General features: G+C 42.6%; 1 pseudogene; it reads right to left on the minus strand.

Annotated features, from left to right (window-relative positions):
• Nucleotides 1-5,971, minus strand: part of LOC123076331 (uncharacterized) — a 98,611-nt pseudogene extending 92,640 nt beyond the window's left edge.
• Nucleotides 5,972-8,686: the final 2,715 nt, after the last annotated feature.

The following is an 8,686-nucleotide window of genomic DNA, read 5'->3' on the forward strand; positions in this document are numbered from 1 at the left end:
CGGCGACGAGGTCGAGGCAGTGAAGCTCTTCCTCACCGGCGATGATGATGTAGCGGCGGCGCTAGGGTTTGAGAAGCTCGAGCTTGGAGAGAGGTCGAGCGGAGTAAAAGAAGTGAGGAAGGGGAGAGGGGGTATTTATAGCCATGGTGAAAAACGGTTCGCCCGAAGAAATTGGACGAACGTGCCCCTGACCCTTCTCATTCGCATGACATGTGTCACCCATGTACTGAGAGGTGGAGATCGTGTTAGATCGTGGGTGAATAGATAAGTATATCGTGGGAAGCGGAACGGTTTGAGCGGCAAAGCCGAAAATTTGGATAAGATAAGTTAAAAGTTCCGTTCACAAATTCTTCAGCTGACAAGGACACTGTGAAGATTTTGAACGAGTTTCAAATAGAACGCACATGAAGAATTTGTGAATAGATTGGGTTGAGTATAGCATAGAGGGGGAAGGGTCCGATCACATTCACTTAGCAGAAAAACCAACTTGAAGAATTAGCCATGAGTGAATGTTGTAGAGGACATAAACTCATATATATATATATAGCCAATGAAGAGAAACGACGGAAACAGTGAAGATTTTGCAAAGTTGAAGAATATGAACAACAGAGGAATTTCAAAACTGAGGAAAAACTCAAATTGAAGATTTTTCAACTTTTGTGGTGGCGTGACCCACCGTATAAGAATGATGATTTCAGACACCGCGTACAATTGTCGTAGGGTTCTGAGAATCAAATTCTTCATTAATTTCTTCACACTTAGAGTGTTATTCTTCATTGATTGAAGAAAAATGTTTCTTCATGTGTTGCACATCTAAGTCATCAATTTTGCATAAGTGTTAGGATGAGTGTCCTTTTCAAAGAACATTCAAAGATTCTAAGATATTTAGCTCACACCGCAACTTGCTAAATCTCTTCTCATCCAAGGGCTTTGTGAAGATATCAGCTAGTTGTTCTTCAGTCTTCACATGCTTAATAGAAATGTCGCCCTTCAACACATGATCGCGAAGAAAATGATGACGAATCTGAATGTGCTTTGTCTTCGAGTGTTGAACTGGGTTGTGAGCAATCTTGATGGCACTCTCATTGTCATAGAAGAGAGGCACATTCTTCACGTTGACGCCGCAGTCCTTGAGAGTTTGCTTCATCCACAGCAATTGAGCACAGCAAGAACCAGCAGCAATGTACTCAGCTTCAGCAGTAGACAGTGATACGCAGTTCTGTTTCTTCGAGGACCAACAGACCAAAGATCGTCCGAGGAAATGACATGTACCAGATGTTGACTTGCGATCCGCACGATCACCAGCATAGTCAGAGTCAGAATATCCAACGAGATCAAAAGCCAAGCCCTTGGGGTACCATAATCCTAGTGTTGGTGTGTGAGCTAGATATCGAAGAATATGCTTCACAGCCTTATGGTGTGATTCCTTCGGTGTAGCTTGAAATCGGGCATACATGCAAACACTAAGCATAATATCTGGCCTAGATGCACATAAGTACTATAAAGAACCAATCATGGAGCGGTATACCTTTTGATCGAAGTCAATACCATTTTCATCAGTGCACAGATGGCCATTTGTGGGCATAGGAATTTTGACGCCTTTGCAATCTTGCATGCCGAATTTCCTCAGTACATCCTTGAGGTATTTCTCCTGAGATATGAATATGCCATTGCGCTGTTGACGAATTTGAAGACCTAAGAAGAATTTCAACTCTCCCATCATAGACATTTGATATTCTTCACTCATCATATAGGCAAATTCATCACTATAACGTTGGTCAGTACAGCCAAAGATGATGTCATCAACATATATTTGGCATACAAACAATATCATCATATGATTTAGTGAAAAGAGTAGGGTCGAGTGAACCGGGTTTGAAGCCTTTCTTCATGAGGAATTCCTTCAAAGTATCATACCACGCCCGAGGGGCCTGCTTGAGGCCATAGAGGGCCTTATTTAGTCTGAAGACTTTGTCAGGATGCTTAGGATCTTCAAAACCTGGGGGTTGAGCAACATATACTTCTTCCTCAAGCTTACCATTGAGGAATGCACTTTTCACATCCATTTGATATAAAGTGATATCATGATGGTTAGCATAAGCAAGTAATATGCGAATAGCTTCAAGTCTAGCAACAGGTGCAGAAGTTTCATCGAAATCAATTCCTTCAACCTGTGTGTAGCCTTGAGCCACTAGCCGTGCCTTATTCCTCACCACAAGGCCATTTTCATCTTGCTTGTTGCGGTAGATCCACTTTGTGCCAATGATATTGTGTTTGCGAGGATCTGGACGATTGACCAGTTCCCAAACGTTGTTGAGCTCGAACTGATGTAATTCTTCTTGCATGGCCTGAATCCACTCAGGCTCCAGAAATGCTTCATCTACCTTAGTGGGCTCTAAGATAGAGACAAAAGCATAGTGCCCACAAAAGTTAGATAAATGTGAAGCTTTTGAGCGTGTGAGAGGACCTGGTGCTTCAATGTCATCGATGATCTTCTCAACTTGCACTTCTTTTGCAACGCGAGGATGAGTAGGTTGTCGTCGAGGAATTTGATCAGCATTTTCTTCAGCACCATTTTCTTCAGCAATTTCTTCAGGTGCATTAGCTCGACGTTCTTCATGTTCTGGAATGAATTCTTCAGCAGATTCTTCGGTAGGAATGACATCCTCAGTAGCCTTGAACTTGATAGTTTCCTCATGTGCTGGTTCATCTATCACAAAGGGTAGGTGCTCTCTTTGTGAGCCATTAGTTTCATCAAACCGCACATCTACAGTTTCAACAACCTTGTGAAGAACGGTGTTGAAGACTCTGTAGGTGTGCGAGTCCTTTCCGTAACCAAGCATAAAACCTTCATGTGCTTTTGGTGCAAATTTAGCATTGTGATGAGGATCTCTAATCCAACATTTTGCACCAAAGACTTTGAAATAACTCACATTGGGTTTCTTGTCAGTGAGGAGTTCATAGGCAGTCTTCTTGAAGAATCTGTGAAGATATACCCTGTTGATGATGTGGCACGCAGTATAAATTGCCTCAATCCAGAAGTGACGAGGCGTCTTGTACTCATCAAGCATAGTGCGAGCCATCTCAACAAGAGTTCTGTTCTTGCGCTCCACGACGCCATTTTGCTGAGGAGTGTAAGGAGCGGATAACTCATGAGTAATACCAAGTTCATCAAGATAGTCATCAAGACCAGAATTCTTGAACTCAGTTCCATTGTCACTTCTGATGTGCTTGATCTTCACACCAAAGTTGGTTGAAGCCCTTGAGGAAAATCGTTTGAAGACTTCCTGCACTTCATGTTTGTAAGTAACAATGTGTACTCATGTGTAACGAGAGTAATCATCAACAATAACAAGCCCATAGAGAGATGCATCATTTGTGACAGCTGAGTAATGGTTAGGACCAAAGAGGTCCATGTGAAGCAATTCGAATGGTCGAGTAGTGGTCATGATAGTCTTCGTTGGATGCTTAGCCTTGGTCATCTTTCCAGCTTCACAAGCTCCACATAGGTGATCCTTGAGGAATTTGACATTCTCAATGCCAATGACATGCTTCTTCTTCGCAAGCGTGTGCAAATTCCTCATGCCTGCATGACCAAGTCGTCGATGCCATAGCCATCCTTCTGAAGCTTTTGCAAGTAGGCACATGGCTGGTTGCGGTCCTGTAGAGAAATCAACAATATACAATTCTCCTCTCCTAAAGCCTTCGAAGACTTTGGAATTGTCAGCTTCCATAACCACAACACAATGATACTTGCCAAAGACAACTACCATATCAAGATCACAAAGCATTGAGACAGACATGAGGTTGTATCCTAAGGACTCGACAAGCATGACTTTGTCCATGTGTCGATCCTTTGTGATCGCAACCTTACCTAGACCCAATACCTAACTTTTGCCTTTGTCAGCGAAGATGATATGCTGATAAGGGAGCATCAATCAATAGATTCTTGTCACCAGTCATGTGATTTGTACCTCCACTATCGAGGACCCACTCAGTGGCTTTGGGTTGATCATCCTGCAGATGAATTAGTGCAGCTTACGAACTTCATATACTTCATCAGTGAAGAATATGACATCAATTCATCAGATCAATTTCATCAAGCAATAGAACAGATAAAGCAGTATGAGGACGTGAGAAATGAAAGTTCATTTCTTCATGATTAGCCTGCGTCCTTTCAGGCAAACTTCAGGTCTCCAGCAAATTCTTCAGACGTTCAAGTACGTCTGGAGACCTGACCCTGCAGAAGAGATTAGTTCTTTTTCTTCACCACCCACATCTGAAGGGGTGGCAAAGAGTTCATCACTCTGCGAGATCCATAAGAGAAAGGTGGCATAGAAGCCAATCCATTTCGTTTCACATAAGAGGAGTTAGGGTAAGCATATGAATAAGCAAAGAAATTCTTCGAGGACTTATGAACATAATGATTAGAAGAATAATGCTCATATTCATAGCCCTTGGCTCTTCCCTGCGAAACAGAGTTGTTAGCATGATGATGTTCATATGAGGACTTTGATCCTCTTGAGGAATTTGATCCATGTGAGGAATTTGGTCCGTATGAGGACTTGGATCCATATGAAGAATTTGGTCCATATGAAGAATTTGATCTGGGGTTCCTATTCTTCACAGGTGGTGTCATGAGGACATTCACCTGAAGACTTTCAAGGCATCTTTTGGGAACCCAGATTTTCTTCATAGGAGAACTGTTCCTGCAGTTAGTGCCAACATATCTAGCAAATACTTCACCATTCTGATTTTTGAACAGTTTATAGTTGGAGTCAAATGGCTCATCAGAAGAATGAGAAGATTCACATGTAAAGCCAGATAAATTAGATGGATCAACTGGAGGTCCCTTTGCAGCAACCCATGAGGTTTTGGGGTACTGCTCAGGCTTCCAATATGTACCATCAGCATTGAGTTTCCTCTCAAAGGCAATACCCTCTTTCCTAGGGTTCCTGTTGAGGATCTGCTTTTTAAGCACATCACAAAGAGTATGATGCCCTTTGAGACTTTTGTACATGCCTGTCATGTACAATTCCTTCAGCCATGCATCGTCAGTGATACTAGCAATGTCCTCAGATGAGGAATTAGTGATAGCAGAGATAGTTGAAGAATTTGTAGCATTAGAAGCATTTGAACATTCAGGTGAAGAATTAGCAGATTCACGTTCAATGCATTTCCAACATGGAGGAACAAATTCTTCCTGAGCAGCGCTGATTTGTTGAGCAAGTAATGAATCGTGCTCCTTCTGAAGATCTTCATAACTCACTCTTAGCTTCTCAAGATCTTGCTTTCTTTGAAGAAATTCATAAGAAAGCTTCTCATGATTAGATAAGAGAGTTTTATGTTGATCTTGAAGGGTGTCATACTTAGTATGAAGTCTCTGAAGACTTTCAGCCAAAGCTTCTGACTGATCCATTTCTTCACCCAACATATTATCGCTCTTACTAAGCATGTTTTGAACCTTTTCCAAAGCTCTTTGTTGTTTAGCGGCAAGGGAAACAAGCTTGACATAACTGGGTCCTAATTCATCATCACTAGATTCAGACAGATAGCATTCAGTTACCTTTTCACCATTTGCCATAAGGCATGGTGAGGATGATGATGATTCTGGTTCGAATGTCATTGATTTGAGAGATTCCTTGAAGTCCTCAAACCAAGGATCATGACGGGTTCGATGATCTTCATAGACATCAGAGAGACGGTCCCAGATAAGCTTCGCATGATCGAGATGCATAACGTTCCTGAACTGATTTTGAGACAGACAGGAGCAGATGACGCCCTTCGCCGTGAGGTTGAGAAGAGTGTACTTGCGAATGTCATCAGCTTCCACCGTCTTGCACAGATCGGTAAGACCAATCTCAGTGACGGTCCACAGTTCGCTGTTCATCGCCATGAGGCGCTTCTTCATCATGGCCTTCCACTTGGGATAATCATGACCGTCAAAGATGGGACATGTCACTTTCTTCATACCTGTGGTCGACATAACTAAAACTCCAGGTGGTTAAACCAAAATCACACAGAACAAGGGAGTACCTTGCTTTGATACCAATTGAAAGTGTGTTATATCGAATAGAGGGGGGTGAATAGGCGATTTTTATAAATTCTTCACTGAGGGATTTGTGGGTGAGGAAATTCCTTAGCGAAGAACTACTTGCAGCGGAATAAGTACTCAAAAGTATGCATAGCAGAACACAAGCATAGTCATCATGATGAAATGAAAAGAAGCACAGAGTACAGAAAGCGTAAACACAGGATAACACAGGATGAAGACAAACTGACTGAGGAAATTGAACTGAGGAAATTGAGAAAGTCTTCAAATACAGATATGAACAATTGCACAACACAGGAATGAGGAAATGAAAGTGTTGAGGAAATAGAACCAGTTGGCTTGGTGAAGACAATGATTTGGTAAATCAGTTCCAACTGCTGTCTCAGTTGTACGTCTGGTTGGAGCGGCTAGGTATTTAAACCTGAGGACACCCAGTCCCGGACACACAGTCCTCACCGTATTCTCCTTGAACTAAGGTCACACAGACCTCGTCCAATCACTCGTGGTAAGTCTTCAGGTGACTTCCAAACCTTCACAAACTCGGTCACTCGACGATCCACAATTTCCTCTTGGATGCTCTAGACCTTGACGCCTAACCGTCTGGAAGAAGCACAGTCTTCAAAGGTAACAAGCGTTGGATCCACGCAGGATCTATCTCTTCAGTGATGCTCAATCACTTTGGGTTTGTAGGTGTTTGGGTTTGGGGTTTTTCCTCACTTGATGATTTTCGCTCAAAGTCCTCAGAGGATGGGACGCTCTCAAATGACAAGTGTCAGTTTCTCTCGGAGCAGCCAACCAGCTAGTGGTTGTAGGGGGCGGATATTTATAGCCTAGGGAGCAGCCCGCATGATAAGACATAAATGCCCTTCAATGATATGACCGTTAGGTGGGTAGATATTTTGGGACAGCTGGCGCATAGCACAGCAACGGTCGGAAATTTGAGGTTCAAATTCCTCAGGGCTATCATGTTCCTCACTGTGTAGGCAATCCGCACTGGCGAATTCCTAACTCCTCAGTCAGAACAAATTCCTCAGAGATCAGAAGAACTTCGTCTCTGTCACTGAAGAATATGACTGAACTATATGAGATTTCCAATGGCTTCACTCGAAGGGATTGGTAGGTGTAGGATTTTGAGTTGAGCATCACATGGAAATTTTTCCTTAGTATTTCCTCGACCCCCTTTAACAGTACGGTGTTTCCTATGACTCAAGAAAGAGAAAATGAAACTACGAAAACAAAAGTCTTCACGCTTCATATTCCTCAAATTAATACCAAGTCTTCAAGGTCACACCAATTTCTTCATTTTCAAAGTCTTCAGAAAGTCTTCAGAAATCCAAAGTCTTCAGTCGAAGAACTTCATTTTTAGGGGTCGACTTTCACTGTAATTATCAAACTCCTCATAGACTTATAGATCTGTGTACACTCACAAACGCATTAGTCCCTTAACCTATAATTCTTCAATACACCAAAATCACTAAGGGGCACTAGATGCACTTACACAGCAAAGTGGCCCCATCCTTTTTATAGCAAAGGACAAGCCTGGACGAACTCTTATATAAAGCAAAGCGCTCCCTAGGACACATGGGAATTATCGTCAAGTTAGTTTTCATCATGCTCATATAATTCGCGTTCGCTACTTTGATAATTTGATATGTGGGTGGATCGGTGCTTGGTTGTTGTCCTTACTTGAACAAGCCTCCCACTTATGATTAACCCCTTCGCAAGCATCCGCAACTACGAAAGAAGAATTAAGATAAATCTAACCATAGCATGAAACATGTTGATCCAAATCAGCCCTTATGAAGCAACGCATAAACTAGGGTTTAACCTTCTGTCACTCTAGCAACCCATCATCTACTTATTACTTTCCAATGCTTTCCCCTAGGCCCAAACCATGGTGAGGTGACATGTAGTCGACATTCACATAACACCACTAGAGGAAAGACAACATACATCTCATCAAAATATCGAACGAATACCAAATTCACATGATTACTTATAACAAGACTTCTCCCATATCCTCAGGAACAAAAATAACTACTCACAAAGCATGTTCATGTTCATGATCGGAGGGGTAATAAATATCATGAAGGATCTGAACATATGATCTTCCACCAAATAAACCAACTAGCATCAACTACGAAGAGTAATCAACACTACTAGCAACCCACAGGTACCAATCTAAGGTTTTGATGCAAAGATTGAATACAAGAGATGAACTAGGGTTTGAGAGGAGATGGTGCTGGTGAAGATGTTGATGAAGATTGGTCCTCCCACGATGAGAGGATCGTTGGTGATGACGATGGCTTCGATTTCCCCCTCCTGGAGGGAAGTTTCCCCGGCAGAATCGCTCCGCCGGAGCCCTAGATTGCTTCTGCCCAGGTTCCGCCCCGAGACGGCGGCGTTTCGTCCCGAAAGTCTTCTTATGATTTTTTTTTCTAGGTCAAAACCCTTCATATAGCAAAAGATGTACACCGGGGGATGGCCAGGGGGCCTACAAGCTCAAGGGGCGCGCCGCCAGGCTTGTGGCCACCTGGTGGGTCCCCTTCTGATCTTTCTTCGCCCAATATTTTTTATATATTCCAAAACATTTCTCCGTAAAGTTTCAGGATATTTGAAGTTGTGCAGAATAGG

This window comes from Triticum aestivum, chromosome 3D, assembly GCF_018294505.1.
Source record: "Triticum aestivum cultivar Chinese Spring chromosome 3D, IWGSC CS RefSeq v2.1, whole genome shotgun sequence".
NCBI lineage: Eukaryota > Viridiplantae > Streptophyta > Magnoliopsida > Poales > Poaceae > Triticum > Triticum aestivum.